The sequence below is a fragment of the Moschus berezovskii genome, chromosome 15 (assembly GCF_049115385.1).
Source record: "Moschus berezovskii isolate FMDL1 chromosome 15, NW_MosBer_1.0, whole genome shotgun sequence".
Taxonomy (NCBI): domain Eukaryota; kingdom Metazoa; phylum Chordata; class Mammalia; order Artiodactyla; family Moschidae; genus Moschus; species Moschus berezovskii.
Genome location: NC_142474.1, coordinates 12,147,712 through 12,162,370, shown reverse-complemented (window position 1 = coordinate 12,162,370; position 14,659 = coordinate 12,147,712). Strand labels below are relative to the sequence as shown.

Here is a 14,659-nt window from a genome sequence, read left to right as displayed (position 1 = left end):
CTGGAAAATCCCATAGATGGAGGAGCCTGGTAGGCTGCAGTCCGTGGGGTCGCTATGGGTCGGACACGACTGAGAGACTTCACTTTCACTTTTCACTTTCACACATTGGAGAAGGAAATGGCAACCCACTCCATTGTTCTTGCCTGGAGAATCCCAGGGACGGGGGAGCCTGGTGGGCTTCCGTCTATGGGGTCACACAGAGTCGGACACGACTGAAGTGACTTAGCAGCAGTAGCAGCAGTGTGAGGCGGTGTTTCTTATTTATATTTTGTTCAATTTAATCTTCAGAACAACCCTGGGAGAAGAAGGCTTTTCATTTTATTGAAAGACTGAGTAACTCACCGTGGACCACTCAGACAAGGAAGGATGAGACCCAGATTCTCTTCAACCTCAAAGTTTATGCTGTTTTTATGACCTGCAGAAAGCATGACTATTACTTTCAAACACTGAAAAAGGCTATCTCCGAGGAAGGAAGTGAGGCTCTTGGAGTTTCTTTGACAGATTAAATGGTCATTTCTAGTTCTTCACCCCTCCCTGGATCCACACTCTTTGCCTTTGCCTTGCCCCTGCTTCCAACAGAGGCCGGGAGCGTGTCCTCATATCATGCTTTGGGCTCTATTTGCTTTGGTCAACAGGATGCTAAGAGAATGAGGCTTGAAACGTGCTTGCCTAGCCAGGCTTGCCCTCTTGCGCTACTGCCGTCTTCCAGGAGAAGAACGTGCCCCAGGTAGCTGCTGCCCCTTCGGCTTGAGATCAAGGACAGACACGTGGGGAAGAGAAGTAAGCCCAATGGAGAGTAAAGAACCCAGCCAGGCCTCCCATGTAGCTGGCAGTGCAGCCACATAGCCAACAAGCCCAGCCTGAGTCAGCCAATCCACAACAGAGGCTCAGACCCAGGAGCGTGAGAATAAAATGTGTACTGTAACTTCCCTCTTGGTTTGCCAGGTACATTACTGTGGCAACAGTTCCCTGATGAAGGTCATCTGAGAGAGCAGCCCTATGAAAGGAGCCATGGGGCGGCAGGGGGGGGGGGACACACTTCAGTTCAAAGGTCCTTTTCACAAGTAGAACGGATGCAAAATTGGGGTGGAGTACCCGGAGACAAAGTGAGTCCCTCATCACCACAGGCGGCTAAACAGAGTCTGGACAAATAGAGCAGACGTCTAAGGAACTTTCACCATCAACTGTGAGGGTCGAACTCTGTGACTTAAGAGTCTTATGAGTCTATGGAATAAACTGCATCATGAAACACAGCAGATAAATTCAAGTGATTCTGCAATGAATATTCCCACCAAGAAAACCACTGCTGCTTTGAAATCTTATTTTAGGCACTAAAATCTTCAATCAGAATGAAGCCTTAAGACTACTTATCTTAAACCAAGATGAGCCACTTCAATAGCTATCAGTAGCCTCATTCTTTCCCTCTAATCCCCAAGAGACTAACAGTTGCCAGATACTCAGTGCTAGGCAATCCATATCTTGGGGTTCTAAAGGGTACTGGTCATTCACAGCCTATATCCTCTGGGTTCAGAATAAATTTTAAAATAGACACAGGAGACAGAGTTCAAAATCTCCACTTTATTACAGAGCTGGATTAGAGAAAGGAACATGGACTTGAGGACAAATTAGACTCTTGCACTTTCTCCCCTGAACCAGCATGCAAAGTAGTTGGATCATCGACGATTCCTTCCTTCCGACTCTACCCAGATCCCTAAGGCTCATTCCTGAAATAAGCCAACAAGAAGCAAGGTTATAAAGGCAGCAACTTGAACCAACGGCTACCAGACTTTCATTATCCAATATCTTTCAATAGCCAATAGTCAATATCCAATAACTCAATATCCAAGCAGAAAACTCACCCATCCCCTGAGGAGGAGCCTTGGAAAGTAGAACAAAAGCAGTATCTTACCCATGTTTCCAAGCAAATCAAACTTCCTAGTTTACAGCTCGGAGAAGGCAATGGCAAGCCACTCCAGTACTCTTGCCTAGAAAATCGCATGGACAGAGGAGCCTGGTGGGCTGCAGTCCATGGGGTCACTATGAGTCAGACATGACTGAGTGACTTCACTTTCACTTTTCACTTTCACACATTGGAGAAGGAAATGGCAACCCACTCCAGTGTTCTTGCCTGGAGAATCCCAGGGACGGGGGAGCCTGGTCGGCTGCCGTCTATGGGGTCGCACAGAGTCGGACACGACTGAAGTGACTTTGCAGCAGCAGCAGCAGTTTACAGCTAGGCAGCACCCCAGGTACATGGGGAGCTGTCCCTTGTCTCTAATAGCCACAACCTCCCAGCAGCAAGGAAGGCACCACTGCAGTGGGGAAAGAGGCACAGAGAGAAGCTGGCACCCGTGCCCGCACCTGTCTGCTGATCTGCATTCCACAGGGTTCCAAAGGCCTTCCTGGGACGGGAGAGTGCTGACTCACAAGACCCACAGCCCCTGGGCACAGAGGGAGGTGCAGCACAGACAGGGAAGGCAGCCCGAGAAACAAGCGGTGACTGGGTCTCTCTATCAGAATCCTGGGATGCCCCGGAGACATTCAAGCGCCTGTCCTCCAGCCAGTTCACACACGTGGCTTCCTAGTGCCCACAGCACAGAGTCAGCAAAGTTTCCCAGCCACCAGCTCAGGTTCCCCCTTCTTTGCATCCTAGCTCTAGTGATGAAGCAGGCTCACTGATGGGGTGGAGCCAGGTAACATCCATCCACCCCAGCAAGTCTAGGAATCCTCTTCATTGTGCGGCCTCCATGACTGTTAATAAAGGATGCTGCCATTTCCCTGAAGGCAGAGCTGGTGAAAGTGCATGGCCCTCCATCAAGCCTTCATGTAGTAGAAACTGCTGGTTGACTAGCAAGCCTGTCCTCTCTGTGCTGGGCAGAGCTGGACTATATTCCCCAGCCTCCTTTCAGAGTTTGGCGAGGCCGTGCAACTGGGTTCCAGCCAACGGGTCCTAAGGATGAAGTCTGCCACTTCCTGGCTTGATTCTTCAAGGTGGACAACCTCTACCCTCACCCAGCTCCCATTGCTTCATCCTCCTTTAATCTCATCCTTCACAGGATGATTCCTGGACCAGGAGTCTCAGCATCACCTGGGAGCTGGTAAGAAATGCAGACTCTCGGGCCCCACCCCACATCTACTGAATCTGAATTTGCATTCTATCAAGATCATGAGGTGATCTGTATGCACATTCAGGCCCCAGAATCACTGCCACGTTGTCTTTTTCCTGTCCACCAACTGAAACGACAGGATTCTAGGAGCCTAAGGGACAGTAAAGCCACAATTAAAGGAACCGAGTTCCCCGAATGACCGTAACCATGAGGAAGGCCATCACTGTTAGGAACACTCCCTGTGGACTTCAAGCAAGGAATAAACTATTATTAGGTCATTAAGCCATCGAGCATCTGACGTTTACTTCTGCAACTAGCATTATCGTTATTATTTTGGCATCCCTGCAGAGCTCCTACTTCCTGCAAGTCCCTTTACTTAAGCAGATAACATGAGCAATGATAGTTACTAAGCAAGGCTGCAAGATGCTCCAAACAGGGACATCAATGAGAGAAGTGTCCTTGGGTGAAAAGCAGCAGAAAAGGCTGAGAATGAAAAGCATGGGTTCGCAGAAAAAAACCCTCGAGAAGGAAAGAAACATCCTGAACCTTCATTAAGATACTTCATGTCTCAGCGGGGCCAGAGTGGGTTTGTGTTAGGGTAACAAACCATGTTCCCCACTACCACTACCCTCACCCCTAATGTCAATTTGTGGGAACTCACATGCATCCTCAGGCCTGTAGACCAGACAGAAAGGTATATATTAGGGGGCAAGGATCAGAGAGATATATAAGAAAACTGAAACAAACAGAAGAAAACGATGACTGCCCACCCCTCCCCACCCAGCCAACCCACAAAGAAGGGGAGGGTCAGGCCAGGAGGGCCTGGTAGGATGGCGCCCTACTCAGGAGTGTCCCGTGAGGCTGCCCTGGAGTCCAAGTGACAGAGTGTAAGACAGGACCCTCTGGGGACATGGATGGGAAGCTCCGCAGCATCTGGTCTGCCCGCAGGATGGGGGTAGGGTTGACACTGGGAAAGGCATCCAGACAGCAACTGTGGCAAGGGTCTCCTATGCCCTGCAGGCAGTGGGCTTCCATGAGGAGTCCAGAGTATAAGTATGTTCTTATACTCATGCACTCAAGACCAGCCCCAAGATTCTCACAAGTGACTTGGGAGAGCCTTAGGAAGGCAGAAAGAGGCTTGGCAGACAAGCAGGTAGAGACTTGGGGACATAAGATTTAGACCTGGATTAGTGTCCAATCACCGTTGTAACTATTACCACAAACTCAGTGGCTTCACACAACAGAAACATATTTTCTCTTTTCCGTTCCGTTCCGTTGCTCAGTCGTGTCCGACTCTATGCGACACCGTGGACTGTAGCCTACCAGGCTTCTCCGTCCATGGGATTCTACAGGCAAGAATACTGGAGTAGGTTACCGTTTCCTTCTCCAGGGGATCATCCCGACCCAGGGATCGAACCCGGCAAGTCTAAAATCAAGGTGTTATAAGGCTGCTTTCCTTTTGGAGGCTTCAGGAGATAAACTGTTTCCTTGCCTTCAGTGGCTGCCTGCATGCCTCGGCTCATGGACCCTTCCTCCATCTTCGGAAGGCCATCACTCCAACCTCTGATTCCACAGACACATCTTTTTCTGACTTTGACTCTCCTGTCTACTTCTTAAAAGGACCCTGAACAATTAGGATTCACCCAGACGGTTAGGATCATCCCTCCACTGCAGTGTCCTTAATTCAGTGACATCTGCAAAGCCCCTTTTGCCATGGAAAGTAACATATGCACCTTTGCAGATATTTGTTAATATGACCACAAACATACTCCTAAGCTACTGAACCAGATATAGAAGAAGGATAACAGAATCAGAAGCCAGCAGGTATGCACTGTCTGAATATCAGGTGCCCCATGGAATCTGAGTGCTACTGTATAAGTGTAAAACATCCCTTACAGTATTAGATCCTGTCACCATGAATGTCTTATAATAGAAGCATGGTATAAAAAGCAAAATGTAGGGTTGAACCATTTGGCTCCCAATCTGGACAGAAAAAGTTCTGGGAAAAGGTCAGGGAAGATCCACGTTTCAGCAGTGGAAATTTCTCAGGGCAACTAGCCCATGTAACCATCACGTCATCTGTGGCTCCTCAGATACCCACTCCCACATGTAGCTGTTCTCAGGCCATCCTCCAAGCTCATCAGACCAGTGACCTGGAGTAGAAACGTGCCCTGTAGTCTGGCCACTCAATATCTGAACTCTCTTCCCATGTCTGGGGAACCCCTCAAGTTTTAAAGCAGAGCCCACTTCCTCTTTGGAAATGGAAAGGACCAGATGCCCTCTGTCCCAGGCTCCTCTGTAGCTAGGACTCAGACACATGATCTCAGGTCTACCAAACAGGCATACCCAACCCCAATTTCTGAACCAAACTCTAGAGACTAGAGTCTCTGAACCAGGGCTCAGTGAAGGAGAGTCTGTGTGGAGAGGGTAGCAGCCGTGGTAGCAGAGGCAGAAGGTAGCAGCCGAGGGTAGCAGAGGCAGAGGAAGGTGCCTCTGAGCTGCAGAGGCAGCAACCACAGAGGACCTTGAAGCAAACCCAGCCTGGCTGGAGTGGAGCACAGCCCCTGAGCACAAGACACAGAGGCATGGGTGACTAACGCAGCCAGGGTGAGTCAGGATGTCTTCCAGGAATGGACTGAGCTGAGCTGGCATCTGAAGAGTGAATAGAAGCCAAACCTCACCAATCACTGAGCATATTATGAACCCTGACAACAGAATCTGACCAGCTTTAAGCTCCTTCCTGTACCTGCAGGAATGCCAGCACCAAGCAATACTCAACACTCCCTACGTATTGATATTTCCAGAAGTGCCCACGGCACCCCAAGGAATGGCACCAGTCCCCTCGTCCTCAGGGCACTTCCAGATGCAGATTGCCCCATATGCTCCTACCATCATTTGTGATGGCTCGATGATTGGGTGGGTCCTTGTTCCTGTCTCTCTGCCCTGGAACAGACTCAGGGGACACACAATACAACTGCTTTGGCCCCAGTGTCCGGAAGGTTCTAGGGCCAGCTCTTTCTGCAAACCCACAAGTCTTTTTTTCTCCCCCTCCTCCATCAGGGTCTACGCTCACCACTGCCCCCTGTAGTTAGCTCTTAATTCCACTTGGCATCATCCTTCATGATGGATTTCTCCCTCCACCCGTGGCCAGGCAACAAGCTTCCTCCAGTATTCTCATAACCGCCTGGGGGCAACAAGCTTCCTCCAGTATTCTCATAACCGCCTGGGTCTGTTTTTTTTTTCTCTCCTGATGCCCCTTCCACAGGAGTTTTGTCAGCTTATCAGGTTTAGTGTAGATCAGAAGATGTAAAGAGATAAGGGTGATATAGCTCTGAACTCCACACATCAGAACATGCAAACCTCTCCTATTTCCCAGCTGGGTTCGGTCCCTTCCATCGAAGTGCTCCTGGTGCCAATTTGAGAGGGCATTTCTAGTAAATCAAACAGTATGTGCAAAGGCACAGAGGCAGGAAGCCGCAGCAATCCATAGCCAAGCCTGGTGTCTCAGCAAAGGGTGGGATCCAGCCATCTACAGCCCCATGCACATCAAGCCCACCTTACAGAGGTCTGGCCAGGCCCTCCAGAAAGGAAGGAAGGCTATCTCTGGGCTGAGTGCAGGCCGGCCTGCCGTCACAGAGATTTCTCAGGAATGAAAGCCCGCATACATCAGCAGCACAGTGGGGCCCTCTTTGATCAACAGGTTGGCTTAATTAATACCATCCCGGGGCTGTCAGTTTCCTGGAGATCAAAAATGAGCCTGTCATTATGCGAGATCAGTCAGAAACAAGAAAGAGAAAGACTGTAAATACATTCTCTCCCCCTCATTTTTTTTCCCTTCAAAAATCTACTGGCGTGATCAGGAACATAAAACAGCCTTAGTTTCCTCATAGTTATTACACATAGTCCCCAAAACCGTGGAATTAAACCAGGAAGTACTCTCTGGCTGGCCATAAATTTTACATTTTTTCCCCCTTCGTGCATAATAACACCTTGATAAGAGCCCCATTATTGATGTGTCTGCAACACAGCTCCCCTTTTTGGAGGCAAAACGCTTCTCGGCAGCAGATGGTGGCTATTGTGTTTACACATGAGCACCTCAGGGTTGCATTGCCTCACGTCGGCAGTAAAAAGAAAGCCCTAATTGAGTTTTTAATGGTTTTGCACATTGTTCATTAAGATTACATGAGTGTGCTTGCGACTGGCAGCTGAGGGCCTGGAGCTCCGAGAGCTGGGAGCCGTCCCTGCAGACAGGTGGCCCTGCCAGCTTCCAGCGCCAGCACCTACGAGGAGGGAGCGGATGGTGGCCGGACCCAAACGCTGCCCACAGCAAGCACAGCTGTGATGGCACGGAACACATCCTGGACTTGCAGTCAAGAAAATGGAGTCTCAGTCCCACATCTGTCATTCCTTAGTTGCATCGCTTTGAGCAAGTCAGTGAGCCTCCCTGGACCTCAGTGTCCTGTAAAATGGGATAGTGAAAGCTACACGTCCAAGTCTTGTTGCTTGGTTTTTTGTGTATATTACAGGAAATACTGGACCTGACTCAATAAGCATTTCAGAACAAATGGCCAGCAGCAGGTGACAATGAGCCAAATGCAATTTATGTTTGATGTCACTAATGCTTATTAAGAACTTAGTACATGTCAGGCATGATCTAGGAAATAAAATTTTAATTTAATTTTAATTAAATATAAATAGGCATGCATTGCTATTAGCTACTAAATCAGAGAACACAGTTCTAGACCCTAAAGTCTCTGTTTATTGAACAAGTGAATTGTATGTTTACAACTTTCCACCTCTGTAACTTGATCTGACATTTTTCCACATCCCAGTGAAGTCATGCCATGCTATCTCTGATTTAAAGCAAGGAGCACGGAGGAAGAAAGAAGTTTTTTTTCCCAAAGTTACAGCGGTATTAACAACCAGAGACATTACTTTGCAGACAAAGGTCTGAATAGTCAAAGTTATGGTTTTTCCAGTAGTCATGTATGGATGTGAGAGTTGTACCATAGAGAAGGATGAGCACCGAAGAACTGATGCTTTCAAATTGCTGGAGAAGACTCTTGAGAGTCCCTCGGACAGCAAGGAGATCAAACCAGCCAATCCTACAGGAAATCAACCCTGAATATTCATTGGAAAGACTGATGTGGAAGCTGAAGCTTCAACACTTTGGCCACCTGATGCGAAGAACCAATCCATTGGAAAAGACCCTGATGCTGGGAAAGACAGAAGGCAGGAGGAGAAGGGGACGACAGAGGATGAGATGGTTGGACGGCATCACTGACACAATGGACATGAGTTTGAGCACGCTCCAGGAGTTGGTGATGGACAGGGAGGCCTGGCGTGCTGAAGTTCACGGGGTTGCAGGGAGCTGGACACAACTTAGCAGCTGAGCAACACCATGGAGGTAGAAACTCACAAACATACCCATTCAGTTCAGTTCAGTTCAGTCGCTCAGTCGTGTCCGACTCTCCGCGACCCACTACACTTGTTGAATAAACAGACACTTTAGGGTCTAGAACTACATTCTCCGAACTAGTAGCTAATAGAATTGTGTGCCGACTTAAATTTTATTAACATTAAATTAAAAACTCGTTTCCTTAGACACAACTAGCCATATCCCAAGGACTCAGCTGATACCATGTTTTACAGTGACAACAGAGAAAATCCCCACCATCAGAGACCGTTCTGTTGAATAGTGCTGGTCTAGAAATTGCAGATTATTCATCAGAGCATAACAAATTATATCCAGGGGAGACACGGGAGCTTAACTAATCCAACCAACTCATTTTAGAAATCCCAGTGGTGGGCAGGGACTTGCTTAAGGTCACACAAGACAGTGAAGGCTCTGGGTCAGGTTTCCTGACTCCTGCTTCAGTTTCTACCATGAACAATTCTGCCCACCACGCTTGAGATCTATGGGCACAGCACTAGTTCCACAAACAGTTACTTACGATCCTGGGCCGGGGGCAGGGCAGGACAAGGGGAGCGCTGCCTCCAAGAGGCAGAGTTCTTTTTTTTTCCTGGCCACCTCGCATGTGAGATCTTAGTTTCTGATCAGGGATCGAACCCACACCCCCTGCAGTGGAAGTGCAGAGTCCTAACCAGTGGACCACCAGGGAAGTCCTGGAGGCAGAGTTCTTAAGCATTCCAGTGCCAGATGTCTTCCAGGAGAAGCATGCACACACAGGGCACTCACAACCCCAGGTAGAGGAGATACTGCAGGGCACTCACAGAGAAGCCCTGCAGTTACCTGGTCTTGACTGGAAGCCCAGCTACCCCTCTTTTGCCTGGATGATCTCAGATGAATCACCTAAACTCTGTGAGCCTCAGTTTGCTTTTTTGTATTCCACAAAGATATATCTTACTCAGTAGTCACCACAAGTAAATGAAACAATTTATAAAGTATCTAGATAAGGACTGCCATATTGTAGGTCCTCAAAAAAAATAGCTCCTTTCTTTCCCCAATTTTTCAATACAGTGGGAAGGGCCTCAAGAGACTGAAGACAAAAATAGCAAAGACTCTACTGAGAAACAGAATAGAATCTGTTGCTCTATTCTCACCCCTTGCAACTCATCAGTCATAAAATTCTGGGGCTGATTTCTCCTTGTGTTTCTTATATCACCTTTTTCCTCTCCACTCTCACAGCCACTGGACTACTTTGTGTCCAGGACATTTGTGTTATGGACTTTCTGTCTGTTTCACGGATGTTTGCAACAACTTCCTACCCAGCATAGTCCTTAATTCCTTCACCATCCAATGCAGCAGCAAGTAGCATCATCTTCCTAAGATGCAAAACTGACCATGACATATCTTAAACTTGATAGGAAGTCCCTTTTTATAGGAAACTTTCTGTCTCCTATAAAGTCCAGAGTCTCTCATGGAGAGGTTTGAAAGCCTCCATATCTGGCTTCTATTTCCTGCCTTGTATATGAATACTCTCCCACTACACAGCCCTCAACCACTCTATGGTAAGTCAGTAGTGGTTTCCCAAAGATGCCCATGTTCTAATCTCTTGAGCCTGTGAATATACTCCCTTACATGCCCAAGGCTGCAGATATAATTGCTGATCAGAGGACCTTGTGATAGGAGTATTCTGGATGAGAAAGGAGGGAGAGGCAGAATCAGAGAGGGAGGTGAAGAGGCTTCGCTGCTGGCTTTGAAGATGAAGAAGCCACAGATCAAGAAATGGCAGTGGCCTCTAGAGACTAGAAAAGGCAAGAAAAGCTTCTCCCCTCCCACAGAGCCTCCAGAAAGAAACACACTCCAGACACCTCAATTTTATCCCAGTGAAACCCACTTAGGACTTTGGACCACCAGAAATTGCTGTTACAGCAGCAATGGGAAACAAATCACAGTCCAGACTTCTCTGCATCTGGGTCTTTGCTCAAGTGATGCCATTTCTGAAATCCACACTGCTTGGGCCTGTCGTGGTCCTTCACTAGATTATTTAAATACACTGCTCTCTTTGTTTTCACTGAAGCCTGCTGCTGCTGCTGCTAAGTCACTTCAGTCGTGTCCTACTCTATGTGACCCCATAGACGGAAGCCCACCAGGCTCCCCCGTCCCTGGGATTCTCCAGGCAAGAACACTGGAGTGGGTTGCCATTTCCTTCTCCAATGTGTGAAAGTGAAAATGAAGTCGCTCAGTCGTGTCCGACCCTTAGCGACCCCACGGACTGCAGCCCACCAGGCTCCTCCATCCATGGGATTTTCTAGGCAAGAGTACTGGAGTGGCTTGCATTGCCTTCTCCGTCACTGAAGCCTAGAGAACAGTTATTTCTGCATTGCCGACCCTACCTATGGCTCTCTCATAGCTCTCCTGGACACAGTCTAATTTAAAACTCCAGGATGATGTTTGTCTGATCACAATAAAAGGGCAGGGGGCACACAAATGTCAAAAGACACAGTGTAACATAAAGTAAGAAAATATATGGGGAAGAGAAACAGAATTCTACCAGAAGTATCATGAAAACTAAACATCATTAAGTCAGTCATAAACATAACCATCTACCAATAGCCAGGGTAACAAACACATTTGACATTATTCGTATCAATGAAAGCTTTCTCATTATCATGTGTCAAAAAAAAAAAAAGGTAAGAAATGTGCTTCCTTTCTAATACAATAGACAATCAGGGTGGGAGGGGGATTAATTACAGCTTATGGATACATAATATCTATTTAGGAACAAAGAAAATACATCCTGAAGTTTCAAAGGCACAGAACACTTGTGAACGTTTTTTTTTTCCCAGAGTCAGTTTGTGTGAACAAGTAATAACTATTTCTGTAATCATTCATTCAGACCAATAAGTTGAGGTTTAAGCATTTCATATGCAAATGTGTTAAGGCAATTCTCCAGGAAACCGCTATCTGATAATCCACGTAGGGGTGGATAATGTAGCTGAAAAATGGAATTAAACTCAGGTGATTGGATTTGAAGGTGCTGCTGGAAGGAGGCTCTCGGCAGGAACCTTTTCCCCCAAGACCTGGTACCTGGGTGCCCGCATTCCTTCCCCTCCCTGAGAAAAAGATGAAAAGTGAGGGAAAGAGGGAGAGAGAAAAGGGAAGGGAAGGAGGAAGAATGGGGGAAATAAGGAGAGGAGGGTAAATCAGAGGAGTAGACAAGGAAGATGGGGAGAGGACAGACGCAGAGGGAAGGAGGAAGGCGAACGGGCGCTGCGGACGCCCGAGAATGAGGAAAAGGACCCTGAGCCCGGGGTGGGGGGAGAGGAGGCGAGGAGGGCGGTGATGCAGACAAAGCAGAATAAAACCCAAACCCCGTAACGGCGTCTCACCCCCTTTGCTCCCCAGATCACATTCACGCAAAAGCCTTCTCACGACGTTGTTTTTCTGGACCTCGAAGGAAATGGCCACCCACTCCAGTGTTCTTGCCTGGAAAATCCCAGGGACGGGGGAGCCTGGTGGGCTTCCGTCTAAGGGGTCGCACAGAGTCGGACACAACTGAGGTGACTTAGCAGCAGCAGCAGCAACAATCATCACACAATGAAACCAGACGCAGGTAAACATCACAGGGCACACCAGGTTCTCCCCATCTGTAATTACACAACTCGCCTCCCCCAGTATCACAGCAGCAGCATCTCAACATCCCGGGGGAAAAATAAGCATGATTGTTGGCAAATCAATGGAACCCAACACAGGACAGACTGAGACGTCGGCGACATAAATGATGAAATCTAAGGGTTTGTCTGAGTTGCTCTCTGACGCAGGTTTAGCAGGAATCTTTGGGCAAAGTCAAGACAGAACTGATGGGCAGGAAATGCCATTCTCCCTTCAGACTCCACCCCCTTCCTGTGCACCCATCTTCATCACAGGTGCCTCTGTGAGTGAGGGATTCTCTCTCCCTTTCTTCACCTAGAAAACAGGCATGCAGCTAGAGCTTCTGAAGTCCCTCCAAGCGGAGAAGTCAGGGAGCTACAGTCACATGACTAGTTAGTGGTATGGAAGGAACCAGGAACTGGCTTCAACTTGCTTTTTTCTTTTAAATATAAATTTATTTATTTTAATTGGAGGCTAATTACTTTACAATATTGTAGTGGTTTTTGCCATACATTGACATGAATCCGCGCCGGGTGTACATGTGTTCCCCATCCTGAACCCCCCTCCCACCTCCCTCCCCATCCCATCCCTCTGGGTCATCCCAGTGCACCGGCCCCGAGCATCTTGTCTCATGCATCAAACCTGGACTGGCGATTCGTTTCACATATGATGATATACATGTTTCAATGCCATTCTCCCAAATCATCCCACCCTCGTCCTCTGCCACAGAGTCCAAAAGACTGTTCTATACATCTGTGTCTCTTTTGCTGTCTCGCATACAGGGTTATCATTACCATCTTTCTAAATTCCACATATATGCGTTAGTATACTGTATTGGTGTTTTTCTTTCTGGCTTACTTCACTTTGTATAATAGGCTCCAGTTTCATCCACCTCATTAGAACTGATTCAACTGTATTCGTTTTAATGGCTGAGTAATACTCCATTGTGTATATGTACCACAGCTTTCTTATCCATTCGTCTGCAGATGGACATCTAGGTTGCTTCCATGTCCTGGCTATTATAAACAGCGCTGCAATGAACATTGGAGTACATGTGTCTCTTTCAATTCTGGTTTCCTCGGTGTGTATTCCTGACTTGGACATTCTAACTAGGCTCCTCATGGAAAGAGGGTGAAGGAGATGAGACCCTTTGCCTTGGATCTTGTTCCAAGAGAAAGTCGTCTTCATCTTCCCACAAGAATTCCTTTCTCATATTCGTCACACTTGCTCATTAATAACAATAACAGCAAACACATATTATCGCATTTGACTTCCATTCATTCACTAAATTCTAATATCAGTTCTGTGAAGTGGTTGCCATTATCATCCTTGTCTTACAAATGAGAAAACTGAGGAACAGAGAGGTTAGGTAACTTTCCCGAGGCCACACAGCTGGCAGGAGAGCCCAGATTCAAACCCAGGAGGATGGTCTGATCATCTATAAGCTCTTAGGCTCCAAACCACAAGTAGGCGTGTTGTATCTGCTGTCAAGGAATGATCATACATTGTCTGGGGTTGACTGGCCTTGCCCTGAGGAGCTGGTACAGGTAGAAAGAGGGGCTAAGAGTGGGAGGAAAGAACAAAATCGAAATCAGTTGTCAAGTTCCTGTCACATTAAGAGTAAAGAGAACGACAGGGCTGAGGGAACCTTGTCAGACCCCAAATTGTTCTTGACATTCATTGGGCTGAGGCCTTTGCTTCTGCAGCTCTAAATCTCTAAATCAAAATGACATGGAACTAAAATATATATTTTTTAAATCTCCAAACTTTTCACACATCCGTTGGCATGATAATATTTTGATTAGTTACATTTATGCTCCAATTACACTCGGAGAATGTTCAACGGTATTTTTATATATAGCATGTTTGCCATGCTCCATGGAAAATACTAGATTATTTCTTCATATTTTTTCAATGGGAAAAGCCACAAATGGAAGAGGGGGAAAAATGCAAAATGAAGAGATGACTAAGCCTGTTAAAACAGTGCTGCCTTGGCTTCACATTACTAAATTGGGTCACTGCTATTATTTTCCAAGTTTTAAAATACCAGGACTTGGAGAGACAATAAAGTATTAAAGTCTACTTTGCCTCACCTGACACTTGGATTGCCCCCACAACATCTGGGTGTGATTCTGAAAGCAACCTGATCATGTATCCATGGAGTGTCAAGGTTAATTCTGGGGAAGGTGTGTGTTTTTGTGCTTCTTTTCCTGGGGAGAAGATCCACCTCTTTTTCAAAGAGGTCCATAATCCTGTCCACAATAAACAGATAAATATGTACATAAGTAAAGAGGTCACCTAAATGCCTGCCCTAGAGATGCTGAGATGGGCTTCACTATTATTGTTGGCTAGGTGTCCTCATGTTATTTTGTTCTTGGTCAGCAAACCAGATTGTGGTTGGATGGGGTGAGGGTATTACACTGTGTAATGCTGGTATCACATGGGTCTTTGGTCCTGCAGAGATTTGCTACAGGTTGTCTGCACCCCGATTCCA

General features: G+C 47.1%; 1 protein-coding gene across 10 annotated transcripts in view; it reads right to left on the bottom strand.

The window, feature by feature from the left end:
• Positions 1-14,659, bottom strand: part of PTPRT (protein tyrosine phosphatase receptor type T) — a 1,139,542-nt gene that overhangs the window by 724,653 nt on the left and 400,230 nt on the right. The gene's annotated exons all lie outside the window — the stretch shown is intronic.